This window comes from Bombina bombina, chromosome 7, assembly GCF_027579735.1.
Source record: "Bombina bombina isolate aBomBom1 chromosome 7, aBomBom1.pri, whole genome shotgun sequence".
Lineage (NCBI taxonomy): Eukaryota > Metazoa > Chordata > Amphibia > Anura > Bombinatoridae > Bombina > Bombina bombina.
This window is the reverse complement of record NC_069505.1, coordinates 443,024,264-443,042,899: the sequence shown is the minus strand read 5'-3', so window position 1 is coordinate 443,042,899 and position 18,636 is coordinate 443,024,264.

The following is an 18,636-nucleotide window of genomic DNA, read 5'->3' as shown; positions in this document are numbered from 1 at the left end:
CTGTGTGATATTGTGAGGGTGATCTCCCTGCTTAACTACATATTACTGTGTGACTATGTGAGGGTGATCTTTCTGCTTAACTACATATTACTGTGTGACTATGTGAGGGTGATCTCCCTGCTTAACTACATATTACTGTGTGACGATGTGAGGGTGATCTCCCTGCTTAACTACATATTACTGTGTGACTATGTGAGGGTAATCTTTCTGCTTAACTACATATTACTGTGTGAATATGTGAGGGTGATCTCTCTGCGTATCTACATATTACTGTGTGACTATGTGAGGGTGATCTCTCTGATTAACTAAATATTACTGTGTTACTATGTGCGGGTGATCTCCCTGTTTATCTACATATTGCTGTGTGTGTATGTGAGGGTGATCTCCCTGCTTAACTACATATTAATATGTGAGGGTGATCTCCCTGCTTAACTTCATATTACTGTGTGACTATGTGAGGGTGATCTCTCTGCTTATCTAAAAATTACTGTGTTACTATGTGAGGGTGATCTCTCTGCTTAACTAAATATTACTGTGTTACTATGTGAGGGTGATCTCTCTGCTTAACTAAATATTACTGTGTTACTATGTGAGGATGATCTCTCTGCTTATCTACATATTAATGTGTGACTATGTGAGGGTGATCTCCCTGCTTAACTACATATTACTGTGTGACTATGTGAGCGTGATCTTTCTGCTTAACTACATATTACTATGTGACTATGTGAGGGTGATGGCCCTTCATAACTAAATATTACTGTGTGACTATGTGAGGGTGATCTCCCTGTGTATCTACATATTACTGTGTGTGTATGTGAGGGTGATCTCCCTGCTTAACTACATATTACTGTGTGACTATGTGAGGGTGATCTCCCTGTTTATCTACATATTACTGTGTGTGTATGTGAGGGTGATCTTCCTGTTTATCTACATATTACTGTTTAACTATGTGAGGGTGATCTCCATGCTTAACTACATATTACTGTGTGGCTATGTGAGGGTGATCTCTCTGCTTAACTACATATTACTATGTGACTATGTGAGGGTGATGGCCCTTCATAACTAAATATTACTGTGTGACTATGTGAGGGTGATCTCCCTGTGTATCTACATATTACTGTGTGTGTATGTGAGGGTGATCTCCCTGCTTAACTACATATTACTGTGTGACTATGTGAGGGTGATCTCTCTGCTTAACTACATATTACTGTGTGACTATGTGTGGGTAATCTCTCTGCTTAACTAAATATTACTGTGTGACTATGAGAGGGTGATCTCCCTGCTTCTCTGCATATTACTGTTTGTGTTTGTAAGAGTGATATCCCTACTTATCACTAATCATTACACTGTTTTTGCCATTTACAAACATTATTTAGCATTGAAAAATACTTGCAGTACTGCACACATTTCCAAATTTGTAGGTTCAGAATTCCCATGACAGTTGAGGGTGATCTCTCTGCTTAACTACATATTACTGTGTGACTATGTGAGGGTGATCTCCCTGCTTAACTACATATTACTGTGTGACTATGTGAGGGTGATCTTTCTGCTTATCTACATATAACTGTGTGACTATGTGAGGGTGATCTCCCTGCTTAACTACATATTACTGTGTGATTATGTGAGGGTGATCTCTCTCCTTATCTACATATTACTGTGTGACTATGTGAGGGTGATCGCTCTGCTTAACTAAATATTACTGTGTTACTATGTCAGGGTGATCTTCCTGTTTATCTACATATTGCTGTGTGTGTATGTGAGGGTGATCTCCCTGCATAACTACATATTAATATGTGAGGGTGATCTCCCTGCTTAACTTCATATTATTGTGTGACTATGTGAGGGTGATCTCTCTCCTTAACTAAATATGACTGTGTTACTATGTGAGGGTGATCTCTCTGCTTAACTAAATATTACTGTGTTACTATGTGAGGGTGATATCTCTGCTTAACTAAATATTACTGTGTTACTATGTGAGGGTGATCTCTCTGCTTAACTAAATTTTACTGTGTTACTATGTGAGGGTGAACTCTCTGCTTAACTAACTATTACTGTGTTACTATGTGAGGGTGATCTCTCTGCTTATCTACATATTAGTGTGTGACTATGTGAGGCTGATCTCTCTGCTTAACTAAATTTTACTGTGTTACTAGGTGAGGGAGATCTTCCTGTTTATCTACATATTACTGTGTGTGTATGTAAGGATGACCTCCCTGCTTAACTACATATTACTGTGTGACTATGTGAGGGGGATCTCTCTGCTTAACTACATTTTACTGTGTGAATATGTGAGGTGATCTCTCTGCTTATCTACATATTACTGTGTGACTATGTGAGGGTGATCTCTCTGCTTAACTAAATATTACTGTGTTACTATGTGAGGGTGATCTCCCTGTTTATCTACATATTGCTGTGTGTGTATGTGAGGGTGATCTCCCTGCTTAACTACATATTAATATGTGAGGGTGATCTTCCTGCTTAACTTCATATTACTCTGTGACTATGTGAGGGTGATCTCTCTCCATAACTAAATATTACTGTGTTACTATGTGAGGGTGATCTCTCTGCTTATCTAAATATTACTGTGTTACAATGTGAGGGTGATCTCTCTGCTTAACTAAATATTACTGTGTTACTATGTGAGGGTGATCTCTCTGCTTTACTAAATATTACTGTGTGACTATGTGAGGGTGATCTCTCTGCTTTACTAAATATTACTGTGTTACTATGTGAGGGAGATCTTCCTGTTTATCTACATATTACTGTGTGTGTATGTGAGGATGACCTCCCTGCTTAACTACATATTACTGTGTGACTATGCGAGGGTGATCTCTCTGCTTAACTACATATTACTGTGTGACTATGTGAGGGGGATCTCCCTGTTTATCTACATATTACTGTGTGACTATGTGAGGGTGATCTCTCTGCTTAACTACATATTACTGTGTGACTATGTGAGGATGATCTCTCTGCTTAACTACATATTACTGTGTGACTATGTGAGGCTGATCTCTCTGCCTAACTACATATTACTGTGTGACTATGTGAGGGTGATCTCTCTGCTTAACTATATGTTACTGTGTGACTATGTGAGGGTGATGATCTCTGCTTAACTAAATATTACTGTGTTACTATGTGAGGGTGATAATCTCTCTGCTTAACTAAATATTACTGTGTTATTATGTGAGGGTGATCTCTCTGCTTAACTACATATTACTGTGTGTATGTGAGGGTGATCTCCCTGCTTAACTACATATTATTGTGTAACTATGTGAGGGTGATCTCTCTGCTTAACTACATATTACTGTGTGAATATGTGAGGGTGATCTCTCTGCTTAACTACATATTACTATGTGACTATGTGAGGGTGATCTCCCTTCATAACTAAATATTACTGTGTGACTATGTGAGGGTGATCTCCCTGTTTATCTACATATTACTGTGTGTGTATGTGAGGGTGATCTTCCTGTTTATCTACATATTATTGTTTAACTATGTGATGGTGATCTCCATGTTTAACTACATATTACTGTGTGGCTATGTGAGGGTGATCTCTCTGCTTAACTACATATTAGTATGTGACTATGTGAGGGTGATGGCCCTTCATAACTAAATATTACTGTGTGACTATGTGAGGGTGATCTCCCTGTGTATCTACATATTACTGTGTGTGTATGTGAGGGTGATCTCCCTGCTTAACTACATATTACTGTGTGACTATGTGAGGGTGATCTCTCTGCTTAACTACATATTACTGTGTGACTATGTGTGGGTGATCTCTCTGCTTAACTAAATATTACTGTGTGACTATGAGAGGGTGATCTCCCTGCTTCTCTGCATATTACTGTTTGTGTTTGTAAGGGTGATATCCCTACTTATCACTAATCATTACACTGTTTTTGCCATTTACAAACATTATTTAGCATTGAAAAATACTTGCAGTACTGCACACATTTCCAAATTTGTGGGTTCAGAATTCCCATGACAGTTGAGGGTGATCTCTCTGCTTAACTACATATTACTGTGTGACTATGTGAGGGTGATCTCCCTGCTTATCTACATATAACTGTGTGACTATGTGAGGGTGATCTCCCTGCTTAACTACATATTACTGTGTGATTATGTGAGGGTGATCTCTCTCCTTATCTACATATTACTGTGTGACTATGTGAGGGTGATCGCTCTGCTTAACTAAATATTACTGTGTTACTATGTGAGGGTGATCTTCCTGTTTATCTACATATTGCTGTGTGTGTATGTGAGGGTGATCTCCCTGCATAACTACATATTAATATGTGAGGGTGATCTCCCTGCTTAACTTCATATTATTGTGTGACTATGTGAGGGTGATCTCTCTCCTTAACTAAATATTACTGTGTTACTATGTGAGGGTGATCTCTCTGCTTAGCTAAATATTAGTGTGTTACTATGTGAGGGTGATATCTCTGCTTAACTAAATATGACTGTGTTACTATGTGAGGGTGATCTCTCTGCTTAACTAAATTTTACTGTGTTACTATGTGAGGGTGAACTCTCTGCTTAACTAACTATTACTGTGTTACTATGTGAGGGTGATCTCTCTGCTTATATACATATTAGTGTGTGACTATGTGAGGCTGATCTCTCTGCTTAACTAAATATTACTGTGTTACTAGGTGAGGGAGATCTTCCTGTTTATCTACATATTACTGTGTTTGTATGTAAGGATGACCTCCCTGTTAATCTACATATTACTGTGGGACTATGTGAGGGTGATGTCTCTGCTTAACTACATTTTACTGTGTGAATATGTGAGGTGATCTCTCTGCTTATCTACATATTACTGTGTGACTATGTGAGGGTGATCTCTCTGCTTAACTAAATATTACTGTGTTACTATGTGAGGGTGATCTCCCTGTTTATCTACATATTGCTGTGTGTGTATGTGAGGGTGATCTCCCTGCTTAACTACATATTAATATGTGAGGGTGATCTTCCTTCTTAACTTCATATTACTCTGTGACTATGTGAGGGTGATCTCTCTGCATAACTAAATATTACTGTGTTACTATGTGAGGGTGATCTCTCTGCTTATCTAAATATTACTGTGTTACAATGTGAGGGTGATCTCTCTGCTTAACTAAATATTACTGTGTTACTATGTGAGGGTGATCTCTCTGCTTAACTAAATATTACTGTGTTAATATGTGAGGATGATCTCTCTGCTTATCTAAATATTACTGTGTGACTATGTGAGGGTGATCTCTCTGCTTAACTAAATATTATTGTGTTACTATGTGAGGGTGATCTCCCTGTTTATCTACATACAGGGAGTGCAGAATTATTAGGCAAGTTGTATTTTTGAGGATTAATTTTATTATTGAACAACAACCATGTTCTCAATGAACCCAAAAAACTCATTAATATCAAAGCTGAATATTTTTGGAAGTAGTTTTTAGTTTTTTTTTAGTGCAGGTGACTATTACTGTGCATAATTATTAGGCAACTTAACAAAAAACAAATATATACCCATTTCAATTATTTATTTTTACCAGTGAAACCAATATAACATCTCAACATTCACAAATATACATTTCTAACATTCAAAAACAAAACAAAAACAAATCAGTGACCAATATAGCCACCTTTCTTTGCAAGGACACTCAAAAGCCTGCCATCCATGGATTCTGTCAGTGTTTTGATCTGTTCACCATCAACATTGCGTGCAGCAGCAACCACAGCCTCCCAGACACTGTTCAGAGAGGTGTACTGTTTTCCCTCCTTGTAAATCTCACATTTGATGATGGACCACAGGTTCTCAATGGGGTTCAGATCAGGTGAACAAGGAGGCCATGTCATTAGATTTTCTTCTTTTATACCCTTTCTTGCCAGCCACGCTGTGGAGTACATTGTCCTGCATGAAAATCATGTTTTTCTTGAAGGATGCAGACTTCTTCCTGTACCACTGCTTGAAGAAGGTGTCTTCCAGAAACTGGCAGTAGGACTGGGAGTTGAGCTTGACTCCATCCTCAACCCGAAAAGGCCCCACAAGCTCATCTTTGATGATACCAGCCCAAACTAGTACTCCACCTCCACCTTGCTGGCTTCTGAGTCGGACTGGAGCTCTCTGCCCTTTACCAATCCAGCCACGGGCCCATCCATCTGGCCCATCAAGACTCACTCTCATTTCATCAGTTCATAAAACCTTAGAAAAATCAGTCTTGAGATATTTCTTGGCCCAGTCTTGACGTTTCAGCTTGTGTGTCTTGTTCAGTGGTGGTCGTCTTTCAGCCTTTCTTACCTTGGCCATGTCTCTGAGTATTGCACACCTTGTGCTTTTGATCTATCTGCTTAACTACATATTACTGTGTGACTATGTGTGGGTGATCTCTCTGCTTATCTAAATATTACTGTGTGACTATGTGAGGGTGATCTCTCTGCTTAACTAAATATTACTGTGTTACTATGTGAGGGTGATCTCCCTGTTTATCTACATATTGCTGTGTGTGTATGTGAGGGTGATCTCCCTGCTTAACTACATATTAATATGTGAGGGTGATCTCCCTGCTTAACTTCATATTACTGTGTGACTATGTGAGGGTGATCTCTCTGCTTAACTAAATATTTCTGTGTTACTATGTGAGGGTGATCTCTGTGCTTAACTAAATATTACTGTGTTACTATGTGAGGGTGATCACTCTGCTTAACTAAATATTACTGTATTACTATGTGAGGATGATCTCTCTGCTTAACTAAATATTACTGTGTTACTATGTGAGGGTGAACTCTCTGCTTAACTAAATATTACTGTGCTACTATGTGAGGGTGATCTCTCTGCTTATCTACATATTAGTGTGTGACTATGTGAGGGTGATCTCTCTGCTTAACTAAATATTACTGTGTTACTATGTGAGGGAGATCTTCCTGTTTATCTACATATTACTGTGTGTGTATGTGAGGGTGATCTCCCTGCTTAACTACATATTATTGTGTAACTATGTGAGGGTGATCTCTCTGCTTAACTACATATTACTGTTTGACTATGTGAGGGTGATGATCTCTCTGTTTAACTACATATTACTGTTTGACTATGTGAGGGTGATCTCTCTGCTTAACTACATATTGCTATTTGACTATGTGAGGGTGATCTCCCTTTATAACTAAATATTACTGTGTGACTATGTGTAGGTGATCTCTCTGCTTAACTACATATTACTGTGTGACTATGTGTGGGTGATCTCTCTGCTTAACTAAATATTACTGTGTGACTATGTGAGGGTGATCTCCCTGCTTCTCTGCATATTACTGTTTGTGTTTGTGAGGGTGATATCCCTGCTTATCACTAATAATTACATTGTTTTTGCCATTTACAAACATTATTTGGCATTGAAAAATACTTGCAGTACTGCACACATTTCCAAATTTGTAGGTTCAGAATTCCCATGACAGGTGAGGTTGATCTCTCTGCTTAACTACATATTACTGTGTGACTATGTGAGGGTGATCTTTCTGCTTATCTACATATTACTGTGTGACTATGTGAGGGTGATCTCCCTGCTTAACTACATATTACTGTGTGATTATGTGAGGGTGGTCTCTCTGCTTATCTACATATTACTGTGTGACTATGTGAGGGTGATCGTTCTGCTTAACTCAATATTACTGTGTTACTATGTGAGGGTGATCTCCCTGTTTATCTACATATTGCTGTGTGTGTATGTGAGGTGATCACCCTGCTTAACTTCATATTACTGTGTTACTATGTGAGGGTGATATCCCTGTTTATCTACATATTTCTGTGTGTGTATGTGAGGGTGATCTCCCTGCTTAACTACATATTAATATGTGAGGGTGATCTTCCTGCTTAACTTCATATTACTCTTTGACTATGTGAGGGTGATCTCTCTGCATAACTTAATATTACTGTGTTACTATGTGAGGGTGATCTCTCTGCTTATCTAAATATTACTGTGTTACAATGTGAGGGTGATCTCTCTGCTTAACTAAATATTACTGTGTTAATATGTGAGGATGATCTCTCTGCTTATCTAAATATTACTGTGTGACTATGTGAGGGTGATCTCTCTGCTTAACTAAATATTACTGTGTTACTATTTGAGGGTGATCTCCCTGTTTATCTACATAATGCTGTGTGTGTATGTGAGGGTGATCTCCCTGCTTAACTACATATTAATATGTGAGGGTGATCTCCCTGCTTAACTTCATATTACTGTGTGACTATGTGAGGGTGATCGCTCTGCTTAACTAAATATTACTGTGTTACTATGTGAGGGTGATCTCTCTGCTTAACTAAATATTACTGTGTTACTATGTGAGGATGATCTCTCTGCTTAACTAAATATTACTGTGTTACTATGTGAGGGTGAACTCTCTGCTTAACTAAATATTACTGTGCTACTATGTGAGGGTGATCTCTCTGCTTATCTACATATTAGTGTGTGACTATGTGAGGGTGATCTCTCTGCTTAACTAAATATTACTGTGTTACTATGTGAGGGAGATCTTCCTGTTTATCTACATATTACTGTGTGTGTATGTGAGGGTGATCTCCCTGCTTAACTACATATTATTGTGTAACTATGTGAGGGTGATCTCTCTGCTTAACTACATATTACTGTTTGACTATGTGAGGGTGATGATCTCTCTGTTTAACTACATATTACTGTGTGACTATGTGAGGGTGATCTCTCTGCTTAACTACATATTGCTATGTGACTATGTGAGGGTGATCTCCCTTTATAACTAAATATTACTGTGTGACTATGTGTGGGTGATCTCTCTGCTTAACTACATATTACTGTGTGACTATGTGTGCGTGATCTCTCTGCTTAACTAAATATTACTGTATGACTATGTGAGGGTGATCTCCCTGCTTCTCTGCATATTACTGTTTGTGTTTGTGAGGGTGATATCCCTGCTTATCACTAATCATTACATTGTTTTTGCCATTTACAATCATTATTTGGCATTGAAAAATACTTGCAGTACTGCACACATTTCCAAATTTGTAGGTTCAGAATTCCCATGACAGGTGAGGGAGATCTCTCTGCTTAACTACATATTACTGTGTGACTATGTGAGGGTGATCTCCCTGCTTAACTACATATTACTGTGTGACTATGTGAGGGTGATCTTTCTGCTTATCTACATATTACTGTGTGACTATGTGAGGGTGATCTCCCTGCTTAACTACATATTACTGTGTGATTATGTGAGGGTGGTCTCTCTGCTTATCTACATATTACTGTGTGACTATGTGAGGGTGATCGCTCTGCTTAACTCAATATTACTGTGTTACTATGTGAGGGTGATCTCCCTGTTTATCTACATATTGCTGTGTGTGTATGTGAGGGTGATCTCCCTGCTTAACTTCATATTACTGTGTGACTATGTGAGGGGGATCTCCCTGTTTATCTACATATTACTGTGTTACTATGTGAGGGTGATATCTCTGCTTAACTAAATATTACTGTGTTACTATGTGAGGGTGATCTATCTGCTTAACTAAATTTTACTGTGTTACTATGTGAGGTTGAACTCTCTGCTTAACTAAATATTACTGTGTTACTATGTGAGGGTGATCTCTCTGCTTATCTACATATTAGTGTGTGACTATGTGAGGCTCATCTCTCTGCTTAACTAAATATTACTGTGTTACTAGGTGAGGGAGATCTTCCTGTTTATCTACATATTACTGTGTGTGTATGTGAGGATGACCTCCCTGCTTAACTACATATTACTGTGTGACTACGTGAGGGGGATCTCCCTGTTTATCTACATATTACTGTGTGACTATGTGAGGGTGATCTCTCTGCTTAACTACATATTACTGTGTGACTATGCGAAGGTGATCTCTCTGCTTAACTACATATTACTGTGTGACTATGTGAGGGTGATCTCTCATCTTAACTACATATTACTGTGTGACTATGTGAGGGTGATGATCTCTCTGCTTAACTAAATATTACTGTGTTATTATGTGAGGGTGATCTCTCTGCTTATCTAAATATTACTGTATTACTATGTGAGGATGATCTCTCTGCTTAACTAAATATTACTGTATTACTATGTGTGGATGATCTCTCTGCTTAACTACAAATTACTGTGTGACTATGTGAGGGTGATCTCCCTGCTTAACTAAATATTACTGTGTTACTATGTGAGGGTGATATCTCTGCTTAAAGGGACATGAAACACACATTTTTTCTTTCATGATTTAGAACGATAAATCAATTTTAAACATCTTTCTAATTTACTTCTATTATCTAATTTGTTTTATTATCTTGATATTCTTTGCTGAAAAGCATATCTAGATATGCTCAGTAGCTGCTGATTGGTTTCTGCACATAGAAGCCTTGTGTGATTGGCTCACCCATGTGCATTGCCTTTTCTTCAACTAAGGATATCTAAAAAATTAAGCAAAATAAATAATAGAAGTAAATTGTAATGTTGTTTAAATTTGTATTCTCTATCTGAATCATGAAGGAAAGATTTACGCCTAGATTTAGAGTTTTGTCGGTTAAAAAATGCGTAGCTAACGCTGCTTTTTTTCTTACCGCTCCCTGTAAATAACGTTGGTATTTTGGGTTGTCTGAATGGTGAGCGTTGAGCATAATTTAATGCCACTTCAACCCTCAATACCAGCGTTGCTTACGGTAGCAGTAAGCTGGCAAAACGTGCTCGTGCACGATTCCCCCATAGGAAACAATGGGGCAGTTTGGGCTGAAAAAAACCTAACACCTGCAAAAAAGCAGCATTAAGCTCCTAACGCAGCCCCATTGTTTCCTATGGGGAAACACTCTCTAAGTCTGCACCTAACATCCTAACATGAACCCCCGAGTCTAAACACCCCTAACCTTACACTTATTAACCCCTAATCTGCCACCCCCGCTATAGCTGACACCTGCATAATATTATAAACCCCTAATCTGCCGCCCCCGCTAACGCTGGCACCTGCATAATATTATTAACCCCTAATCTGCCGCTCTGGACACCGCCGCAACCTACATTATACCTATGAACCCCTAATCTACTGCCCCTAACATCGCCGACACCTACATTATATTTATTAACCCCTAATCTGTCCCCCCCCCCACCTACCTACACGTATTAACCCCTAATCTGTCGACCGGACCTCGCCGCCACTATAATAAATGTATTAACCCCTAAACCGCCGCACTTCCGCCTCGCAAACACTATAATAAATTGTATTAACCCCTAATCTGCCGTCCCTAACATCGCCGCCACCTACCTACAATTATTAATCCCTAATCTCCCGCCCACAACTATATTAAATGTATTAACCCCTAAACCTAAGTCTAACCCTAACCCTAACACCCCCTAACATAAATATAATTTAAATTAAACAAAATAATATTCCTAAAATTAAATAAATTAATCCTATTTAAAACTAAATACTTACCTAGAAAATAAAGCCTAATATAGCTGCAATATAAATAATAATTACATTGTATCTATTTTAGGATTTATATTTATTTTACAGGCAACTTTGTATTTATTTTAACTAGGTACAATAGCTATTAAATAGTTATTAACTATTTAATAGCTACCTAGTTAAAATAATTACAAAATTACCTGTAAAATAAATCCTAGCCTAAGTTACAATTAAACCTAACACTACACTATCATTAAATTAATTAAATAAATTACCTACAATTAGCTAAACTAAAATACAAATAAATAAAATAATCTATAATACAAAAACAAACACTAAATTACAAAAAATAAAAAAATTACAAGAAGTTTACACCTAATCTAAGCCCCCTAATAAAATAAAAAAGCCCCCCAAAATAAAAAAATGCCCTACCCTATTCTAAATTACAAAAGTAATCAGCTCTTTTACCAGCCCTTAAAAGGGCTTTTTGCGGGGCATTGCCCCAAAGTAATCAGCTCTTTTACCTGTAAAAAAAAATACAACCCCCTCCCAACATGACAACCCACCACCCACATACCCCTACTCTAACCCACCCAAACCCCCCTTAAAAACCTAACACTAACCCCCTGAAGATCTCCCTACCTTGAGTCATCTTCAGCCAGCCGGCCACCGATGGGACAGAAGAGGACATCCGGAACGGCAGAAGTCTTCATCCTATCCGGTCAGAAGAGGACATCCATCCGGTAGAAGTCTTCATCCAAGTGCCGCAGAAGAGGTCCTCCATCCAGCAGAAGTCTTCATCCAGGCGGCGTCTTCAATCTTCATCCATTCGGAGTGGAGCGGAGCCATCTTCTAAGGAGTCGACGCAGAGCCATCCTCTTCAACCGACGACTGAACGACGAATGACGGTTCCTTTAAGGGACGTCATCCAAGATGGCGTCCCTCGAATGCCAATTGGCTGATAGGATTCTATCAGCCAATCGGAATTAAGGTAAGAAAAATCTGATTGGCTGACTCAATCAGCCAATCAGATTGAAGTTCAATCCGATTGGCTGATCCAATCAGCCATTCGGATTGAGCTTGCATTCTATTGGCTGATTGGAACTGATTGGAATATAGGTGTCGGCGATGCTAGGGGCAGCAGATTAGGGGTTCATAGGTATAATGTAGGTGGCGGCGGTGTCCGGTCGGCAGATTAGGGGTTAAAAATTTTTATTATAGTGGCGGCGATGTGGGGGGGCCTTGGTTTAGGGGTACATAGGTAGTTTATGGGTGTTAGTGTACTTTGTAGCACAGTAGTTAAGAGCTTTATGTTCCCGCGTTAGCCCATAAAGCTCTTAACTACTGACTTTTTTGTCAGTAGGAGTCTTGTCGGTAGAGGGTCTACTGCTCACTTGGTCCAAGACTCCAAATACCAGCGTTAGGCAGATCCCATTGAAAAGATAGGATACGCAATTGACGTAAGGGGATCTGTGGTAGCCTGGAGTCGCGGTAAGGAAGTGAGCATTAGACCCTTTCCTGCCTGACTCTAAATACCAGTGGGGGTTAAAAAGCAGCGTTGGGACCCCTTAACGCTGCTTTTGACGCTAATGCCAAACTCTAAATCTAGCCGTTTGGGTTTAGTGGCCCTTTAACTACATATTACTGTGTGACTATGTGAGGGTGATCTCTCTGCTTAACTACATATTACTGTGTGACTATGTGAAGGTGATCTCTCTTATTATCTACATATTACTGTGTGACTATGTGAGTGCGATCTCTCTGCTTATCTACATATTACTGTGTGACCATGTGAGGGTGATCTCTCTGCTTAACTAAATATTACTGTGTGACTATGTGAGGGTGATCTCTCTGCTTATCTACATATTACTGTGTGACTATGTGAGGGTGATCTCTCTGCTTATCTACATATTACTGTCTGACTATGTGAGGGTGATCTCTCTGCTTAACTACATATTAATATGTGAGGGTCATGATCTCTCTGCTTAACTACATATTACTGTGTGACTATGTGAGTGTGATCTCTCTACTTAACTACATATTACTGTGTGACTATGTGAGGGTGATCTCCCTGCTTATCTACATATTACTATGTGAGGGTGATCTCTCTGCTTAACTACATATTAGTGTGTGACTATGTGAGCGTGATCTTTCTGTTTAACTACATATTAATATGTGAGGGTGATGCTGATGATCTCTCTGCTTATCTACATATTACTGTGTGACTATGTGAGGGTGATCTCCCTGCCTAACTACATATTACTGTGTGACTATGTGAGTGTAATCTCCCTGCTTATCTGCATATTACTATTTGTGTATGTGAGGGTTATATACCTGCTTATCACTTATCATTACACTGTTTTTGCCATTTACAGACATTATTTAGCAATGAAAAATACACATTTCCAAATTTGAAGGTTCAGAATTACCATGACAGATCATACAGATTCTTTACTGGCATACACAAAAGCATTCCTTCCTAGTTAAGAATAATGGAAAATAGTTTACAATGTATTTTCATGATTTATTTTGCCCCTTTCTCATATAATTTAGCAATTAAAGTTGAAAAATCTTTCATGTTTCAGATAAAAATACAATATTGAACAACTTTACTGTGACAGACCCTGCGGTCAGAACTAAAAGAATTGACCTTGTGCAGCTTTGAGAAGCTGTTTTCTAAAAGACAGGTTTGCTGGACTCAGCTATTGTGTGCTATAATTACGTTTAAGTGATAAACATTCCATTGTTTAATCACCTCCAGAGAGCAGACGCCTAGGTGATAAGAAAAGCCAAGTGTCTTGTGTTTAAATTGTTATCTGCTTAAATAATGTAATCCTATTGTGGCCTGTCAAAGGGCGTTGTCTCTCTATCTAATGTACAATATTCTTTCAACCCCCCAGCTGGGGTCAGACCTGCATAAATACTAGGCATATAGCCTTTAATAAATGTCATTCTGTTTTAAACCTGCAATGTGGAGCCGGTCTCATGTTTGAGGGGAAAAACTGGCTGGGTTGTGAGTTGTTGACTCCCAAACTGTATTTTGTCCGGTTATTGGGAGTATTGGGATATTGCCTTACTTTTCAGCGCTGACTTTGGATTTACCGGTTATACTCGCGGAGATCGTAGATTTTAATATTGCCCTCCGTAACATTTACATTTTACTTCTGTTGTCTAATTTGCTTTTTTCTTTTGGTATCCTTTGAAAAGCATACCTAGGTAGGCTCAGGCGAAGCAATATACTACTTGGAGCTAGCTGCTGATAGGTGGTTGCACTTATATGCTGTTACGGTACCAACAGGATACCAAGGGTTAACACCAGATGAACAATGTCCTGCATACAGAATCAGCACTTCACAACCTCGATCAGTTTCCCTGCAAACATGAGACCAAGCTCCACATTTCAGGTTTAAAAAAGAATATATTTATTAAAGGCTGAATGCCTAGTATTTATACAGGTTTTGACCCCAGATGGGGGGGTTGAAAGACTCTTGTACATTAGATAAAAAAGGGGAAGACGCCCTTTTATGAAACAATAGAATTACATTACTTGAATACTTTAAACACAAGACACTCTGGGCTCTTCTTATCACTTAGGCGTTTTCTCTCTGAGGGTGATCAAACAATGGAATTCTTATCACTAACTAAATTATGGCTGTAGCCAGCAACCTGTCTTTAGAAATTAGCTTCTTAAAGCTAAACACAGTTAACTCCTTCAGTCCTGACAGAAGGGTTTGTCACATAGCTCCCCCAAGGTGCACTCACACCCTGTACCCATCCTGTATTTATGGATACAGGGTGACATAGACATAAGACAGAGTTATGGAAGTACATGGGGTGTCCAGCATATAAAATTCCATATTAATATGCAGTCTCTGGGTATCCTTAAGCCCATGTACCTCCAGCCCAAAGAATGTTCCATAACAGGCCCTCCAAGGCACAGTGGTGAGATTGGTCTCGTCACATATCTCCCCTTTTCCAAACAGACTAACAGGGTATCTGACCTCCTGCCGGTCAGTGCCCTGGTTAGTCCAGCAACCCACCCATAAAACACAATTAGTAGAACAGCCCACCCACAATAAATAGTTACTACACTGGAGTACGGGGAAAACTTGTCCATTTCCAGGTGCCTCACCACAGCTGTGTGGGGGACGGGTACGCTGAATTGGTGGGTTGCGAGGTGGGCAGAGACCAGCTGTACTCTGCCCAGGTGCCAGTACTACCATGGAAGTAGCCTGGTGGGAGCCTGGTTGCTGGAGGGGGAGACCGACTGTCTCCCCTTTGGATACATAGCTGTGCTGCTGGAGGGGGAGACCAATCGTCTCACCTTTGGCTAAACAGCCGTGTTGCTGGGGGACAGGACCAACTGTCCCTACCCCTTGTAACGCAGCCTGCCGCTGGGGAATGGAGTCTGGGCTCCCAATTCCCTGTATATTCCTCTGCTGCTGGGGGACAGGACCAACTGTCTCTGCCCCCTGTAACTCAGCCTGCCGCTGGGGAATGGAGTCTGGGCTCCCAATTCCCTGCATATCACTCTGCTGCTGGGGGACAGGACCAACTGTCTCTGCCCCCTGTAACTCAGCCTGCCGCTGGGGAATGGAGTCTGGGCTCCCAATTCTCTGCATATCACTCTGCTGCTGGGGGACAGGACCAACTGTCTCTGCCCCCTGTAACTCAACCTGCCGCTGGGGAATGGAGTCTGGGCTCCCAATTCCCTGCAGGACTGGTGGAGAGACCTCGGTCCCATCTCCACCGGCCACCTGGGGTCCTTCCCAGTAAATCTCCACAATATCTTCCCAGCTGGATGGGTCTGGATCTGGGTCTTTCACCTTGCTGTCCTGCTGAGCCTTCCCAATGGAGTGGAAGAGATCTCGGTAGTCCTGCTCCAGTTCCCACTCCAGGGCTGCTAAGTGAGCCAGGTCTGGCTCTACTTCATGGGGGTCAGCCCAGTCATGCCTAGCCTCCCTCTCATAGAAAATGTCCTGAAGTCTGGTCTGCGCAGGGCTCCCAAAGTCAGGCTCTGCAAAGGACTCCCATAACAAGCCAGGACCATCAAACTCCTCTCCCTCTGGTTTGTCATGCTCAGCTGTCCAGGGTATATACTGTGCCATATACCACCAGAGCGCCTGGTAGGCATCCTCCAGCCATAGCTCCTGCCATACCCGGTGCTCTAGTTCCTTCACCCATTCCTCCAGGGGCTGCTCTCCCAGGAAGGGCATCCGCAGGGCCACTTGCTTCTGCAACCGCTGCTCTTCACTGGGGAGACTCTTACCCTGCTGGTATTGTACATTATCCAGGGCCTGGTACCAGATGCCTTTCCTTAATGCATCCCGGCCATCCAGGTCCTCCTCCTCATATAACACCGCTGGTTCCATTCTGTTGCTTTTAGGGTCGCTGTACTGGGACATGCGTTGCCCCCAACTTGTAAATCCACGGAATGGTGTCTCCTGTAGCTGTCCTTCTGGCTGTAGGATCAATCCCGTCGCTTGCCACCAATGTTACGGTACCAACAGGATACCAAGGGTTAAAACCAGATGAACAATGTCCTGCATACAGAATCAGCACTTCACAACCTCGATCAGTTTCCCTGCAAACATGAGACCAAGCTCCACATTTCAGGTTTAAAAAAGAATATATTTATTAAAGGCTGAATGCCTAGTATTTATACAGGTTTTGACCCCAGATGGGGGGGTTGAAAGACTCTTGTACATTAGATAAAAAAGGGGAAGACGCCCTTTTATGAAACAATAGAATTACATTACTTGAATACTTTAAACACAAGACACTCTGGGCTCTTCTTATCACTTAGGCGTTTTCTCTCTGAGGGTGATCAAACAATGGAATTCTTATCACTAACTAAATTATGGCTGTAGCCAGCAACCTGTCTTTAGAAATTAGCTTCTTAAAGCTAAACACAGTTAACTCCTTCAGTCCTGACAGAAGGGTTTGTCACATAGCTCCCCCAAGGTGCACTCACACCCTGTACCCATCCTGTATTTATGGATACAGGGTGACATAGACATAAGACAGAGTTATGGAAGTACATGGGGTGTCCAGCATATAAAATTCCATATTAATATGCAGTCTCTGGGTATCCTTAAGCCCATGTACCTCCAGCCCAAAGAATGTTCCATAACAGGCCCTCCAAGGCACAGTGGTGAGATTGGTCTCGTCACATATGCCTCTTGTCAGTGGCTTATATAATGTGTACAGTTAACACCCAGTAGTGCATTACTGCATATCCTTCAACTAGCGCTGCGGAATCTGTTGGTGCTCTATAAATAACCGATAATAACAAAGGATACCAAGAGAATGAAGCAAATTTAATAACAGCAGTAAATTGGACCTGAAACCTGCCAATTTAATCGTAAATTTAAGCTGCCTCTGTCAGGTTCATATATGTGTTTCTCGGGTGTATCATAGCCAGTAGTGCCTCACCAGCCTCTGGCCTCACCGCACGTCACTGATCCGGATAGGGAGAGTCCATGGCTTCATTCCTTACTGTTGGTAAATACAACACCTGGCCACCAGGAGGAGGCAAAGACACCCCAGCCAAAGGCTTAAATATCCCTCCCACTTTCTCATTACCCCAGTCATTCTGCTGAGGGAACAAGGAAAAGTAGGAGAAACATTAGGGTATAAATGGTGCCAGAAGAATAAAATAAATAGGGGACCGTAGTAGTCCGTAGACTCTCCCTATCCGGAAGGAAAGGAAATGATCTGGTAAGCATCAATTATGTTTTCCTTCCTAAGATAGGGAGAGTCCACGGCTTCATTCCTTACTGTTGGAAAAACTATACCCAAGCTGCAGAGGAAAATGAATGAATATCAGGAGGGAACAAAAAGGGAGAGGTGGACCCTATTCTGAGGGCACCACAGCCTGCAAAACTTTTCTCCCAAAAGCTGTTTCAGCCGAAGCAAAAACATCAAACTTGTAAAAATTTTAAAAAGTATGTAAGGAGGACCAGGTAGCCTTACAAATCTGATCCATAGAGGCCTCATTCTTAAAGGCCCAAGAGGAAGCCACTGCTCTAGTGGAATGAGCCATTATCCTCTCAGAAGGACGATGTCCCGCTGCCTGGTAAGCTAAGCGGATGACACTCCTTAACCAAAAAGATAGGGAAGTCGAAGTAGCCTTCTGCCCCTTACACTTCCCTGAATAGCCAACAAACAAAGAGGAAGATTGTCTAAACTCCTTAGTAGCCTGAAGATAGAACTTCAAGGCGCGAACCACATCCAAATTG